The sequence below is a fragment of the Lissotriton helveticus genome, chromosome 8 (genome assembly GCF_964261635.1).
Source record: "Lissotriton helveticus chromosome 8, aLisHel1.1, whole genome shotgun sequence".
Taxonomy (NCBI): Eukaryota; Metazoa; Chordata; class Amphibia; order Caudata; family Salamandridae; genus Lissotriton; species Lissotriton helveticus.
Genome location: NC_136069.1, coordinates 1,595,907,516 through 1,595,924,647, shown reverse-complemented (window position 1 = coordinate 1,595,924,647; position 17,132 = coordinate 1,595,907,516). Strand labels below are relative to the sequence as shown.

General features: G+C 51.7%; 1 protein-coding gene across 11 annotated transcripts in view; it reads right to left on the bottom strand.

Annotated features, from left to right (window-relative positions):
- NUMA1 (nuclear mitotic apparatus protein 1) overlaps nucleotides 1-17,132 on the bottom strand; it is an 832,005-nt gene that overhangs the window by 260,682 nt on the left and 554,191 nt on the right. The gene's annotated exons all lie outside the window — the stretch shown is intronic.

Here is a 17,132-nt window from a genome sequence, read left to right as displayed (position 1 = left end):
ACAGGACTGGCCAAGTGCAGTCTTTGTGCTTACCTAACTAACCTTGCCATCAGCTGACTCTGAAACCCAAAGAATGTAAAAACGGACTGTTTTTCTCTGTAGGCTAACATTATAAAGACTGAATATAGAAAGTGTCCACTTTTGAAACTGAAAAGTATTTCTATATAAAAACGTACTTCGTATTTTGGAAAGATCTTGGTCTTAAAAAATCTTGAGCAAAGCTTGTTTTTATAAAATTGGTGTGGATCTTTCTGTTTGAGTGGAGCGTCATTTATTGGTCATTGTATGCAAAACAAATGTCTTACACTCCTCTTTGTTAAGACTAAGGTTGCTCGCCCACACTACCACAAATAGAGCACTTTGGGTAAACAGAGTTCTGTACACTTCTGGGGGGAAGCTCTGGTGGAGAAGTGTGGCTCAATGGTTAGAGCGGCAGACTGATGCAGAGGTCTAGCCCGGGACCAGGGTTCAATTCCCGTCTCGGCGGGTCTTGGGCTCAATTTCCTCAGACATGATAATTCTCGCCTCGGTGCCTAATCGAATCATGGGTCCCACTCTGCAACTCTGGGCAATAGCTTGCTTAATCTCCACAACGGCCCCAACAGCGCTGGGATGCCTGGCTTCACCTTGGGGGTGCCCAGGAGTTGACACTTCACAGGGAAAAGCCAGGAAGGGTTCCACAGCGGTATGCGTACAGCGCCTAGAGGGCTCAAGGTATAAGTGCGCTATACAAGTACGAAGTTTACAGTTTACTCTGTGCACAGTAGAACTGCTTGTGTACAGAGCCAGCTTCCTACACCTGGTTTTCCATTATACCAGCTGACAGCCTAAACCCTTAGTATTTTTACTGTGAGCTCTCGATGGTGCATGCCTGCCGAACCGGCTACTGTCGACATACCATCAATGAAACTATAGGGATGACTCCTTAAAGCTAGAGAGAACATATTACTATTTTCAAACACAACACAAAGGTGCACCACTTAAAAACAAAGAAATAACTGGTCTGTTGCCATAGAATTTCTTTTTTTAGTCTTATTCACAATATTCTTATTTTTAAAAACACAGCAGGCGCGTTTCGTCCAGTAAAGTACTTCTTCAGGGCATCAAAGCAAGAAAACCGGGCATTCTCAACAAATGTCAGGATCGAAGTGTCCACAGTGGGTAGATTTGTATGAAGAATTAACACAAACTTGTTGCGGCAAGACTAGATATCACGGTGATAGAAACTCCTCTTTAGAAGAAAGGGAGAATCCAAGGTATAATAACGCCTTATTAGACCATTTCTAAGGCTACACCGCGATGAGATGGGCCAGAAGTGACGGTACAATCACCCGATCAGCACAGCTATGAACCAACTCATAAGCTCCTCCCGTAGATCAAAGACGGTCTGTTTCCCCTGGCATAATGCCCACTGAATTTAGAATTTGCACTGCAAGGCCGTGTATATGCCACTAGGCACAAAGGTCCAGAATGCATTAATTCAGACATTCAAAAACTCCAGAATCATTCACACTGAAATCATGGATCGATACTCAAGCAGCTGGATTATACTATAAATGTCCAAAACAGGCTGAGGGTGGGTAAACCCTGAACACCGTGCCCAGGGTGGCCCAATGACAGGATTCTGGTCTGCAGGTCTCTGAAGGTACCTTGGCTTACTGACAGAAAACCAAAGACGAAAGTAGATGACCATTATCTGAATGTGGTCAGCAACTGCCCGAGGTGAGCCTGCCTTCATAAGCCAGTCATCAAGGTGCGGGAATGCATTTATCTCCGACATGCCAAGATGAGCTCCAACCACAGTCATACATTCGTAAAATAGCTGAGGGGGAGAGGAGAGGCCGAATAGCAGAATGGCAAATAGAGATGCTCTAACCACTCTACATAGGTCACGTCTGTGTGACTGCAGGACAGGCATACGAAAGTACAGGCCCAGCCAGTCCAGGTACAACATTTGGTGCTGAATCCAGACTTTGAAGGACCAGAGTTAACATCTTGAATTTGTCCTTCTGTAGGAAGGAGTTTAAGATGCAAAGATCCAAAATTGGCATTAGCCCTCCAGCTATCTTGGGTCCCAAACATAGCTGGGACCCAGCTTAGAATATGGTGCAAACTTTGAGTGATGCACCTTGCACTAATCCAGACAACCCTTATGGTGATTTTATTGGTCTTTGATAACCTTTGAAAGCTCTTAAAGTGGTGGCTCTGGAGAGCAGCCTTCAGGCTTAGTCCAGAAGGAGCGTAAAGCAACTTGTTTTACCTCATTTAATAGACAATGTAGATAAGATGAAAAAGAACCATAACCACCCAGTGTTCATAAAACTAAGTATTTATTGCACAACACAATCCCATTGGCATATCTCCTAGCAGGAGATGACAATACATATGAAAATACGGAGGAGAAATATGAACGGTGTTACCCCTGGTAACTCCCATGACCAAATCTACCACCAATTCTACCACCACATGCTCTGGGGCAGGAAATGTGTGGGATTGCAGCTGTATTGGTAGCAAGGACTAAGTTTGATGATAGGTTAAGCCCTGCAAGTATTCTCTGAATTGTCTTTACGGTTGATGGAACGGACGTGCCAATGAGAGTAAGCCTAAGGAAAAGACTATAATGCAGCAGTCTTTAAAATGTTCGAGTCAAGTCAGTCTCATCTCCAAAATATTGTAAGCCATCAGAAAGCATGTCCATAAGGATGCCTGTACGTCAGCACAAACACTTCTGGCATGCATTCAGGTACGACACGTTATGGTGAAGCTGGTAATCATTGCAAGGCCCACCCAGTCCACTGTGTCAAGGATGACCCACAAGGCATATTTTGCACTGCCTTCTTTGTACTGAATTGTTTGAGCATGGGTGTTCCTCAACTTGTCATGGACACCCAGCAAGATCTTGCTGTGCATTTCCCAAACAGCTTGTGTAGAGCTTCCCAGACGGCTACAACATTGAGGTACCTCAGAGCAAGGCCAACCGAAGGGAACACTTTCCCAAAGGGGTAAATACACGGACTCCCTATTTGGTGGCGCATAAGGGAATACATTATGGGTGACATTTCTAGAAGCTTGAATCATTACGATCTCAAGGGGAGGGTGCTAATGTAGGAAATTAGGCTCTGCAGGGGCTAGCCTATGCTGCCAAGTTACCAGGAGACTAACTGCGGCAACCAAGCTGGGCTGTACCCATGATAACATCAGGGTGTTTGTCAGGCCTAAATGGTAGTAAGGGCACAGACGTAGCATCACCAAGTTCCCTGATTGTTTATTGTTGGAAGTCGGATATCTTGCATTGCTCTTCAGGCAAGTACTGTGTAAGAGGCACTGTCCTCAGTGTGGATGTCTAGTGGAGAATCTAAATATTTAGCAGAAGAGGTGCCTAGGCCACTAGCATGTTTCTAAAACCAGGTATAGTCCAGCATAAATATGAGGGAGAAAAAAATGCATCATGTCAAACACTGTGGAGCCTCTGGAAATATTGGCATCCAGGAAATGCTGGGGGAACTTTCTCACAACTAGACATGGGTCTAGTGCATGCAAATGTCTGTTCCAGCTCAAAAACGGGTGTTGCTAGCCAGGTTAGGAGTGGGCACCGGTGGAGTCTGAGTTGGTGCCTGAGAATTCAGGACCGGCATGGCCTTCAAGGCTGGAGTAGAATAGGCTAGCGCTGGCCAGGAGAAGGGAGGAGGCCCAATTGCACCAGTAGGGAAAAGAAAGCAAGCTGGCAGAATGGGGCCACAGGCGTTCCAGAGAGGGGCAGCATGGTCTTAACTTTGAGCACAGTCTCTTAAGACCTATCAGATGTGGAATTAACAGCTCAGGAAACTTGTGATGCACTGGGACCAGCCTCAGGTTGGCCGTAGACTAGCATCTTTGACTGTCGACAAAACTGATTCTTGCCTATACAGGAGTTGCAAAACATTTAAGAGTCCTGCGTGATCATTATGTACTTATGGCATGACATGGTCTTTGACTTCCTGAAAACATTCTGCCAAATTGGGAGTTGGTTTGGGACAGCCATGTGACCAAGAGATGATCCTTTGTTTCGGGTGCGATGAACAAGTTACTTGCCTTTGGTAAATGGTTAGTTATAGATTCCTTACCTTAGAATTACCCCCAGGCATCAGACTGAATCCGGAAAGTTCTTGCCAGCAGAACCCCTGTACGTCGGAAGGTGGCGTAAGGAGCTCCGCGTCAGTCATAGGCGCCATGATGGCCGGGATGACCTCGCGGCAGCTAGTTAGACGCTGCCCTCGCGCGCGGATGTCAGTTCTGTACACGACTTTCCGCGCCAGGAACGCAAAGCCATGCAAGATACTGACCACTGGTGCATTGAAAGTAAGGCCCGCAAAGGGATGACCTTAACCCTAGAAATCATTTTGCAGAACGGGGAGGTAAAGTGGGTTGGTAAAAAATCTATCACCAACTAATGTCTCTTACAGATATATTGTTACCAAAGGTAAGTAACTTGTGCATCTGAAAGAGACACAGTGATAGATTCCTTACCTTATAATAGATACCCCAGCAATACCAACCCTGGTGGTGGCAATGCAAACCAAGATCACACCAGAAAGTCACTGAGAAAAGAATGGCCAAAAAAGCAGTCTCTCCAGACTTGACTGTGAAAGCACCAGGGCTCGAGTCGGGGTACCACGCGGGTGGACGGCGTCCCCCCACTTATTTTACCGGGTGGACGCCATCCCCCCTGCCCCAAAGCTGAACTTCCAATGATGGCGCCGTTACTTGCCCGCACGGCCGCCCCGTCATCTCCCAAGTACAGGGATTCAGCCAGCAGCGCTTCTCGTCGGCCCCCGTCTCTGGACAGGAAGGATTTCTCACGCCAGGAAAAAAAGGCTGCAGGCTGTCCCACATTAGACCCACGTCCCTCTTCATGCTCTTTACTCGACAGATCAGCTCTGCACTGAGCTCACTGTGCTCGTGCTAGCTCGCAGTTCCAGAATACTCGGCTTTCTTGAAGTCAGAGTTTCAAACTTTCAGTCCTGTTGCTTCAAGGCTATTGTGTCGTCCCCAAACACCGTCACCTTTCTGACAACTGCCTTTTTGGTTTAGGAAAGTGAACTTTACCCTGGTCTCTAGAGTCTCTGTTTGGGCCCCACCACTCCTTCCGGTTAAGGTCACGACTTCTGCGTGAGCTAAAGAGGCCTTTTCTAGACTCACCTCTTTGCCCCCTTCCAGTGCCCCTCCCACTTTGTCCTGGGTTATTTTTGGCCTTGTAGAGACATCTCTAGTGCTCTGGGCTGCCGGTCCCCTCTGTTCTATGGAGGCATTTTTGTTTGTAAGAGTTTTAAGAACAGGGTTCCTATCTGCAAGGTTTATGATGTAGCTATCATTAAATACTAGGCCATCATTACGTGTCCCGGTATTAGGCGCAGTGTTTGATCGCACCTGATAAATAATGGTACAATGGAGTATGTATTTATCTGGAGAGATGAATAGCCGATATTTCAAGTTGCTTTCCCTAAAATGTGACATCATGTAGATTTTGTTGCTTACTACACCAAAATTTGCATGGTGCGGTAATGTCAGGTCATTTGGCTCTCTTTTAAATAGCCTGGTTTGCTATTGCTCGTCACAACTTCCTGTAATAAAAGGAGACTACCTTTCGTGACGTCACTTCCGGGGACACCACGTAACCTGGAGCGTCCCCCCACTTCTTTTTTTAGGACTTGAGCCCTGGAAAGCACTAATGCTTAGTAAAAGTGTGCAGCAAGGCCCACGTGGCTGCCTGACAGATGTCTTGCAGGGGGACACCACGTCCCAATGCAGTAGTAGCTGCTATCGCCCTGGTAGAATGGGGGCGCAACTTCACTGGAAGTTCCTTTTTAGCCAGAGAATAACAGGCTTTTATACGCAAGACCCAGCGGGAGATAGTCCTCTTGTGTACAGCCCAGCCTTTCTTGGTGCCTATGCAGCCAATGAAGAGCTGGTCATACACCCGGAACTATTGTGTGCGATTCCAGTAACAGAGCACACGTTTTGGGTCCAGACTACGGAGCTTCTCTTCTTCTCTGGGAGGGTGCGGGGGAGGAAATAAACTGGCGAAGGTGATAGTTTGCCCGATGTGGAAGGGAGTAACAACCTTTGGCAAGAAGGAAGGACGAGTGTGGAGCACAACCTTGTCCGGATGAACAGACAGAAAAGGAGTTCTACAGGAAAGAGCCTGGAGCTCACTCACGCGCCTAGTGGAGGTGATAGCAACCAGGAAAGCAGTCTTCAAAGTTAATAAATGAAGAGGACAGTTGTGAAGCGGCTCAAAAGGAGCGCACATTTAATAAGTACCACATTCAAGTCCCACTGCGGCATCACAAACTGAATAGGAGGGAAAAGGTGAGTAATGCCTTTGAGAAATGTATTTAAGAGAGGGCTGCTTAGGGAGCCTGAGAAAGGCCGGAATTGCAGAAAGTTAGCAATTAATAGTGCCCAGAACAGACCCCTGATGGGCCAGAGAAAGAAGGAACAAAAGGACTTCTGAAAGAGGGGCAGAAAGGGGATCCACAGCCTTTGTTGTGCACCATGACACAAATTTGTTCCACCTGCAGGCGTATACCGATTTAGTTGAGGGACGCCTGGCTGCCAGAATGATATCCCAGACTTCAGGAGGCAAGTCAAATGGAATCAACTGTCGCCTCTCAATCCCCAACACATGGAGGTGGAGGCTGGACAGGTTCGGGTGGAGGAGCGTCTCCTGCTGCTGCGACAGAAGATCCTCTCAGAGGCAGTGGGATCGGGGGATCCACGCTCATACGGAGTTGCTTGGGATACCAAACACTTCGAGCCCAGTCCAGGGCCACAGAATGACTTGAGCCCGGTCGCGCCTGATCCTAAGCAGTCGGGGTAGAAGTGGTATAGGCGGAAAGGCGTACAAAAGACCGCAACTCCACTCGTGACAAAAAACGTCGCCGAGCGAGTGCCGCCTTGGAAAAACCAACGTGCAGAACTGATAACATTGTGAGTGCTCTTCGGTGGCGATTATATCTAACCAAGGCTATCCCCACAGTTGAAAGAGACCTTGTGCCACCTCCGAGTGTAGACGCCATTCGTGATCCATCATGCACCTGCGCTGAGTTAGTCTGCCCTGGCGTTCAAATAACCTGCCAAGTATCGAATCACCAAGGAAATGCCTTGATGTTCCAGACATGTCCAGAGATGCAGAGCCTCCTGACATAGGGTCCACGACCCCACCCAGTCTTGTTGCAATACCACATGGCAGTGGTGTTGTCTGAACAACTGCACTACTCTCCTTTTGACAGAGGGAAGGAATGCTTTCAGTGCAAGTAGGATCGCACGGAGCTCCAGAGGTTGACATGGAGCCTGGACTACGCCAAAGACCAGAGGCCTCTGATCTCTGCCTCTCCCATGTAGCCGCCCCATCCCAGGAGGGACGCATCCATCACGTGCTAAGGTTGGGGGAAGGGAGTGTGATCTGCTGCGGACCCAATGCTGGTTCGTGAGCCACCACTGCAACTGTTGTGCACTGCCCTCCGCGATTTGGACATACTCAGACAGGTCAGCTTGATGCTGTGCCCACTGAAATTTTAGGTCCCACTGCAGAGTCCGCATATGCCACCTGGCATGATTGGTCACCAGGATGCAGGAGGCCATGAGGCCCAGCAGCCTCAAGGTCATCCTGACTGTTAGAAATGGGATCTCTGGTTGGCTAAGGCTTGCGGCAGAGACCACTACTCAAGTTAGGGAAAGGGAGTTACACACCAAAGATAACCCCTGCACACCCACTTGGTAGCTTGGCATGAGCAGTCAGGCTTATCCTGGAGGCAATGTGTAAAGCATTTGCGCAACACGCACACAGCAACAGCTTACTAGGCCCACCACAAAAGGTTATATCAAAAATAGCCTTTGTATTATCATAAAACACATTAGAATAGTAATCACACAATATACACTGTGCCAACTGGTACTGGGCAATATTTACAGGGGATTATATACACATGACAGGGCCACTTGGACCACTGTCAGAACCATCACAAAGTTAACTTAGTAAATGTAGAACATATAAGCGTAGAACACAACCAGTAATTACTGGCAAACACCGTACTCGGCATCACCCTGTACACAAACCATATTATGCAGTTTCCCATATGGAGTGAAATATATTCTACGCCAAACTCATAAGCCTAAACATATTGGACCATAACCTCCCAAGCATAACTCACATTAGGGGCATGCCTCACAGTAGAGAATAATCTCAAAGCATAAACCACAGTATGCATAACCTCATAACATAAACCACATTTAGAGGTATAAATCACAGGAGAGGAATCACATATCCTAGCACCACATATCACAGTAGAGCCTGGCGCCCTAACAACCTTATAGTTCCCCTGGCCAACTGGCCTTCTCAGAGGGCTCAAATGCCCTATGTACAAAGTGTCAGGGCAACTAATAATGCAGCAGAATCCACATGCGCAACTGCGCTGGGGCAGGGGAGCGTCTCACTCCTAGCTCATTCAAAAATGCCCCTAAAAAACTGTTGGCCTAAACGGAACAGCTGATGCTAATTGCGGTGCAGCTGTGAAGATTCCGGTAGGCATGGCTCCTCATTGGGACTCTATCAACCAACTGTATAAAAACGTTTGATGCCCACGCTGGGCTGGCGCAGCTGGGAATAAGCAAAAAGGCCCCGACACAACTGTGCCCTCAGGGCCTCACTGGGGCTCTCTAAATACACTTGCCTCCCATTGTGGCAGCTGCCCTCTAGCAAGCGGGGCAGCTGTAGGAAAATCGCCAAACTTGAAGGCACGGGCACTACTGGCCCTCGGTACTCACTGGGGCCCTAGAAGCAAATGTAGCCTCAACGGTGGAACAGCCCTCTAGCAGGCGGGGCCGCTCAAGAAAGGCACTGGCACCAAGTGTGCCTGAGGAGCCCCGTTTTTCGGGCTCCTCCTGTAGAATTCACTCACTCCCATTCGTGTGCCCTCTACAGCCCCCATTCACCGGGGCTGGTCTGGATCCCTGGAAGCTCTCCACTCGCTGCGGGACCGGCACCACCAGGTGCCGCTTTGGGGCCCCCTCCCCCGCTGGGGAGTCTTCGGCGGCCTTTTCTTCACCCGGTCCCCCTTCTGGGACAGGGACTTTCACATGGAGTCTGCGGGGCTCCGGACAGGCGAACCCGCCTCCCTTCCTCCAAGACGAGGAGGGAGTGGGGGTGGGGTCTCCTTCTCTGGCCGCATTATGCAGCATCCATTAAGGCAGAATGGGCTCCCGCCGGACTTCCTGCTTCCGGCCAACCACGAGGCTCCGCCCACAGTCAGGCAGACGTGACTGGCTTCCTGGTTGCTCCGGGCCACGCCGGTGATTTACAAAAGTAGGCAAATAATGAGGGATGGGCACCCACCAATAAACGAACGCATAAGCGGGGTGGGCACCCGACAAAAATAGCATGAGAGCAGGTTGAGCACCCGCTCTCCACAATAAATTTGTCGATGCGGGGTGGGCACCAGCGATGAGGCATCACGGGGAAGATCTCTCACGCCGGGATTCCCTCCAACAGGACGAGCAGCTCAGCACTGAAAAAAACGGGAAAAACCCCCCACACATTCCTCCTTTGGGGAATATTAAAATAAAGCATAGCGCTCAGGAGGCGTTTGATGCAGCAAAGATCCTGGAGGGGATGAATGAGTCCGGCAAAGGTTTCTCCAGGTCCAGGGGCACAGCTGGGCCCAGGGAGGCCAGCAGGGAGGTAAGCCCCCATGGCGGTTCCTCCTGGGCCCCAACAGCAGCAAGTCCCCTAGTCAGGAACAGCATCAAAGTACAGAACAATTTCATGGGGTCACAGCCCCTTTACTTTTACCACTTCCCTTTTTTGCCTGCAGCGCAGGGCTTTGGGAACCAGATGCAACTGGTTCAGGAGGGATTTGGAGCACTGTTTTCCAAGCTCTTCTTCCCTCCACCCCCTTCCCCACAGAGGGTGGAGCCAGCATTGTCCAGGCTGCGCACAGTCCTATTCAGAGTCAGGGGATTACTCCTCCCACTACTCCCAGCACATATGTCCCATTCAGCCTAGTTCTGACTCACACTGCCCCTCATGGAGCCACACACACACCTTCCAGCCACTCACAAGCCAGACATGAAATTCACATCAGGCAGGCAGACACATAGCACACAGAAATGCTAACTTCTAAAAGTGGCATTTCTAAAATAACCACAATAAATCTACGTACAGCATTGCACAGCATTTATAATTACAATTTAAACATACCAAACTCTACCACTCTGCTCCTCCCATACCATGAATTACCACTGAGACACACTGATCAGGGAATCCCCAATGCATTCCTATAGGAGGGCAGGCCAATCTCAACAATGTAACAGAGCGCACGCATTTTACACTGTACCACAGTGTCAAAGTGCCCAGAGGCCGAAAACCACCAACACCAGGTTACAGAAAAAGGCTAGGAAAATGCAAAAAGTTGAGGGGTGAACCAGTCAAAAGGGCCAAGTCCAACACTGACCGCAACCCAGGACAAGGGCCGAAAGATCGGAATCATAGCCAGAATGTCCCAGAATCACTGTTCCGGAGGATTAACCAGAAACTGCGCCGTGTCCAGAATCGCTCCAATAAAGAGGAGCTTCTGAGAGGGAATCGGGTGCAACTTCAGCACGTTGATGGAGAACCCCAGCAAATGCAGGAGGTCGGCCGCAGTCTGGAGGTGGGAGACGAATGACTTGTGCGAGGCTGCCTTTAACAACCTGTCATCCAGATAGGGGAAGACTGAACCCCTGATCTGCGCAGATTAGCTGTAACCACTGCCATCACTTTCGTGAACACCCGAGAGGCACTGGTAAGGCCAGAGGGGAGCACGGGGAACTGAAAGTGCTCGTGGCCTACCGTGAACCGCAGGTAACGCCGGTAGGACGGGAATGTGGAAATATGCGTCCCGCAAGTCCAACGCTACCATCCAGTCTCCAGGGTCGAGGGCAGCCAAGAGCTGAGCCAGAGTCAGCATCTTGAACTTCTCCTTCCGCAGGAAGTGATTGATGTTCCGAAGGTCCAAGATAGAATGCAGACCCCCTTTGTCCTCCTTGGGGACCAGAAAGTAGTGGTAATAACAACCACTCCCTACTTCTGGCCCAAGAACGCACTTGATGGCCCCCTTGGCCAAGAGGGCCGTGACTTCCGGTTGGAGAAGAACTAAATGTGGCACCGACGCGCATGGCTGGAGGGAAGGACTGAAAGGGAAGGCAGTAACTCTTGCGGATTAGCTGCAGCAACAACTTGTCCGATGTGATATCACGCCAATGGGGGAGGTGGTGGCAGATCCTGCCACCTACCGGCGGAGTGCTCCACGAAGCTCGGACTAGTAAGGTTTGGAGGTAGGAGCAGCGGGGGTGGAGGAGGAATGACCCACACGCTGAATCCAAGAACCACCTTTGCAGTAGCTGCGACCACAGCCGCGCTTAGTCTGGCTCTGCACAGGCTTGTTGAAGGAATGTGCCCGAGTGCCTCTGAACTCGCCACGAAAGGAACAAAAACCAGGAGTGGTCTGATTCTTTGCAGAAAGTCCCAAGGACTTGGCCGTGGCCCGCGAGTCCTTAAAACGTTGCAACGCACTGTCAGCCTTATAGCCAAACAGGCGAGTGCCATCAAAGGGCATATCCATGAGCAAACCCTGGAAATCAGGCGAGAACTCAGTCGAAACCAAACAGGTGTGGCGTTGCAACATCACCGTTGTAGAAATCGCCCTGCCCAATGAGTCTACGGTGTCCAAACCACACTGAATGGCGAACTTAGCTACATCCTTACCTTCAGCAATCGCCTAAGAAAAAGAAGCCTGGACCTACTCAGGGCACTGAGGCAATACTTGAGCAACGGAATCCCACACTGCGTGGGAGTAGCGGCCCAAGCAGGTGGTGTTCACCGACCGCAGCCCCAAGCTGGCCGAAGAGAACAACCGCTCACTAAACTGTTCCAATTTCTTAGAGTCCTTGTCTGGGGGAGCCGTAGGAAAAGCACTCTGACGTCGAGGCCTGGATGACCAGACTCTCAGGCGTGGGTTGAGTGGTCAGAAAAGCCGGGTCATCAGGCGGTGGAGTCTGGCAACGTTTTTATCCACCAGGGTCCACGTGGCCAGCCGCGACCAAGTACCCAACAGGACTTCGATGAGGGCGTCATTGAAGGGAAGCAAAGGCTCCGACGAGGTAGACGCCGACTGGAACACCTCGGTGAGGAGGTTAGTCTTGAGGGCCACCATGGGGAGGTAGAGGTTGAGGGCCTCAGCAGCCCGACAGAGCACCATCATGTAGGAAGCACCCTCCTCCATCGTTGGCGGGGGAGAGACAAACCCCGGGTAAGAAGAGACAGATCGCCGGTGTCTTCCAGATCGTCCTCCAAATCCTGTTCGGAGTCACACTGCGGGCAAGAGGGTCTTCGGATCCATCCCAGTCTTCCTCTGCCTCCGGCGCCGGTCGCGGCAGAAGGGAGGGAGGCGGAGAAGGAACAAACTGCGTCCCATACTGCGACGGCCAGGGCCGTGCCGGCACCGCCTCCCAATGCGGATCCCAGGTCTGAACGCACAAGTTACTTACCTTCAGTAACGATACATCTGTAAGAAACATTAGTTAGTGTTAGGTTCCTTACCTTAGAATATCCCCAGGCATCATACTGGATCCGGAAAGTTTTCGTCAGCAGTCGTGATCGCCGGGATGACGTCGCAGTACTTAGACGCCGCCCTTGCGCGTTGACGTCCGTTCTGTACATAGCTTTCGGTGCCAGGAACGCAGAGCCATGCAAGAATCCGACACCGGTGCCATGAAACCAGGGGCCTCAAAGGGAGATACCTTAAGCCTAGATATCGGTTCCCAGAACGGGGAGGATGGGTGGGGCGATAATGAATCTAACACTAACTAAGGTTTCTTACAGACTTTGTTACCAAGGGTAAGTAACTTGTGCATCTGAAAGAAACAGGTTAGTGTTAGATTCCTTACCTTAGAATATATACCCCAGCAATACCAACCCCGGTGGTGGGTCTGCGAACCAAGATCACACCAAGATGTCCTGGAGAACGGAACGGCCGAAAAAGCCATCTCTCCGGACTTGACTGTCCAGGCAGTAGTGCTTGGCAAACGTGTGCAGCGAAGCCCACGTAGCTGCCTGACAGATGCCCTGCAAGGGGACTCCCCGACCCAGGGCAGTAGTTGCCGCCGTGGCCCGAGTGGAATGGGCACGCAGCCCGCCAGGAGGGTCCTTTTTCGCCAAATAATAACAGAACTTGATGAACCAAGAGATGGTTCGCTTGTGCACCGCCCGTCCCTTCTTAGCGCCCACGTAACCAACAAAGAGCTGGTCGTCCACCCGGAACTGGCATGTGCGGTCTAGATAAAAAGAGAGCGCATGTTTTGGGTCCAGGAGGTGGAGCCTCTTTTCCTCTTTCGAGGGATGCGGAGGCTGAAAGAAGGTGAGCAAGGTGAAGGACTGCCCGATGTGGAAGGCCATAACCACCTTGGGCAGAAGGACGAGTCCTCAGAACAACTTTGACCGGATAGACAGAAAGGAAAGGAGGCTTAGAAGACAGAGCCTGGAGCTCACTCACTCTTCTGGCAGAGGTGATAGCAACCAGGAAAGCAGTTTTAAGAGTCAGAAGATGGAGAGGGCAATTATGAAGTGGCTCAAAGGGAGCGCATGTCAGATAAGTACCAAGTTCAAGTCCCACTGAGGTATCATGAAAGGAACAGGAGGGAACGTGTGTTATGCCTTTTAAGAATCAATTTACAACAGGGGACTTGAAAAGAGAAGGCTGAAATGGCTGAGAGATAGCCTTTGATAGTGCCCAGAGCAGAGCCCTGCTGGGCAAGAGAAAGAAGAAAGAGGAGAACCTCTGAAAGAGGGGCAGAAAGTGGATCCACAGCCTTTGCTGTGCACCATGCCACAAACTTGTTCCACCTGCAGGCGTATACCGTTTTTGTGGAGGGACACCTGGCTGCCAGAATCACATCACAGACTTCAGGAGGCAAGTCAAATGGCCTCAACTGTCGCAGCTCAATCTCCAGGCATGTAGGTGGAGACTGGACAGGTTCGGGTGGAGGACCGTTCCCTGTTGCTGCGACAACCGGTCCTCTTGAAGAGGCGGACGTATCGGGGAATCGACTGACATACTGAGTAGCTCGGGATACCAGTACCTTCACGCCCAGTCCGGAGCCACAAGGATGACTTGGGCCCGGTCGCGCTTGATCTTCAGCACTCTGGGCAGAAGTGGTATGGGTGAAAGGCATACAACAGACCACAACTCCACTCGCGACGAAAAGAACTGATGACATTGCGCGTTCTCTTCGGTGGCGAACAGATCTAACCAAGGCTCTCCCCACTGCTGAAAGAGACCTTGCGCCACGTCCGAGTTCAGACTACATTGGTGATCCATCATGTACCGGCGGCTGAGTTAGTCCCCCCTGGCGTTCAGGGAACCTGTCAGGTGTTGAACGACAAGGGCGACGCCTTGGTGTTCCAGCCAAGTGCAGAGGCGCAGAGCCTCCTGAAAAAGGGTCCACGACCCCACCCCGCCCTGTTTGTTGCAGTACCTGATGGTGTTGTCTGAACACCTGCACTACACTTCCCCGGACAGAGGGAAGGAATGCCTTCAGTGCAAGTCGGATTGCCCGCAGCTCCATAAGGTTGATATGGAGCCAGGACTCCGCCGAAGACCAGAGGCCTCTGATCTCCACCTCACCCATGTGGACCCCCCATCCCAGGAGGAACGCATCCGTCACCACTGTGTGCTCCGGTTAGGGTAGGGAGAGGGATCTGCCATGCACCCGATCGCAGTCCGTGAGCCACCACTGCAACGGTCTTGCAGTGCCCTCCGAGATAGGGACGAGGTCGGACAGGTTGTCCTGATGCTATGCCCACTGGAACTTCAGATCCCATTGCAGAGCCCACATCCGTCCCACCTGGTTTGCTGTACCAGCAGGATGCAGGAGGCTATCAGCCCCAGGAGCCTCAGCGTCAGCCTGACCGAAACTCGGGATTAAGGCTAAAAGATCGGAATCAGAGCCTGAATATCCCGAACCCGCTGCTCAGGAGAATAAACCCGAAACTGCCCGGAGTCCAGAACCGCTCCGATGAAAAGGAGCTTCTGAGAGGGGCACAGGTGTGACCGGCACATTGATGGAGAACCACAGCGAGTGCAGGAGATCGGCCGTAGTCTGGAGGTGGGAGACTCTGGGGCGAGCCCGCCTTCAACAACCAGTCGCCGAGATAGGGGAAGACTGGAACACCTGATCTGTGCAGATGAGCTGCGACCACCGCCATCACTTTCGTGAACACCCGAGGGGCACTGGTGAGGCCGAAGGGGAGCACGGTAAACAAAGTGCTCGTGGCCTACCGTGAACCGCAGGTAGCGCCAGTGGGCCGGCAGGACGGGGATGTGGGAATATGCGTCCTGCAAGTCCAACACTACCAACCAGTCTCCAGGGTCTAGGACAGCCAGGACCTGAGCTAAAGTTAGCATCTGGAACTTCTCTTTGCGGAGGACGCCGTTGACGATCCGGAGGTCCAAGATAGGGCACAGGCCCACTTTGCCCTTCTTGGGAACCAGAAAGTAGTGGTAGTAGCAACTACGTCCTACTGCTGGCCCAGGAACACGCTTGATGGTCCCCTTGGCCAAGAGGGCTGTAACTTCCTCTTGCAGAAGCTGCAAGTGATCCACCGACATGCGGTGGTACTGCGGTGGCATGGCTGGAGGGGTCGCCTCGAACAGAAGGGATTTCCCCCTTTGGACGAGTTGCAGCACCCACCTGTCCGAAGTGATGTTACACCAGTGGAGGAAGTGATGGCAAACCCTGCCCCCCACTGGCATTGAATGGGCCTGAAAGCTCAGACTAGGAAGGCTTTGAGGCATATGCTGCGGGAGTGGATGTGGACTGACTGGGCCTCTGTCCCCCTGCGCCGCCATGGCGGTTGCCACGTCCGCGACCGGATTGAGGTTGGTTCTGCGGCCTATGGCAGAACGAACGTGTGGGGGCGCCCCTTCCTTGGCCACGAAAGAGGCGAAAAGCAGAAGGCTGCTGGCGCTTTTGGCCATGTCTGAACTGGGGTGGCTTGGTGAGCAAAATAATGATGGATTAAACCCAGATCTGTGACTGGGGGTGAATGTTTTGCCATTGTGCAACATTTGTCCATCAGCTTGTGTGTTTTGCAGACAGGCCCAAGTACTTGGCCGTAGCCCTGGAGGCCTTGAAACGCTGAAGCGCACTGTCTGCTTTGAAAAGGCGAGAGCCAAAAAGGCGACCGCCATCGAAGGGCATGTCCATGAGCGTGGCCTGACATCCCCCGAAAAATTGGCAGACCTCAGCCAGGCGTGGCGACGGATCGCCACCTTCGTGGAAATCGCTCTGCCCAGCGAGTCCGTAGTATCAAGTCCACATCTGATGGAATAACGTGCTGCATCCCGCCCCTCAGCAAGAACTTGGAGAGCCGTGCCTGGGCCTCCTCCGGACACTGGGGCAGCACGTCCGCAACAGTGTTCCACAAAGAGGGTATAATGGCCCAAAAGGCAAGCAGTGTTGATAGACCGCAACCTGAGACTAAGTGAGGAGAACAGTTTCTTCCCAAACTGGTCAAATCTTTTGGATTCCTGATCTTGGAGGGGCAGTCAGGAATGCGGTCTGGGACGTAGAGGCCTGGATCACCAGGCTCTCGGGGGTGGGGTGTAAGGACAAAGCAGGGGTCGCCCGTAGCCGGGTTGTGGCGTCGGGCCACGTTCTAATCCACAGGGGGCACTGTGTAGGGCTTGTACCATGTGCCCATCAGAACGTCTGTGAGGGCCTCATTGAACGGCAGCAGAGGCTCCGAAGTGCTTACTGGCGGATAAGGCACCTCAGTGAGGACATTAGTCATCACGGCTGCAGCAGGGAGCTCAAGAGACAAGGCCTTGGCTGCCCTGCGCAACACCACACCATAGGTAGCACCCTACTCCGTAGCCACAGAGGGAGGAGAAATGAAGCCAGTGTCAGGCGAAGTGTCAAGGCCACTGGCACCCCCCAGCTCGACTGCTCAACTGGCAGTGCTGTGCCAGACGGTCCTCAGACCCCTCCCAGCCCTCCCCTTCATCCGTGTCCTGATAAACAGGCAGGAATGACGGAGCTGGGTCATAGATGAATTG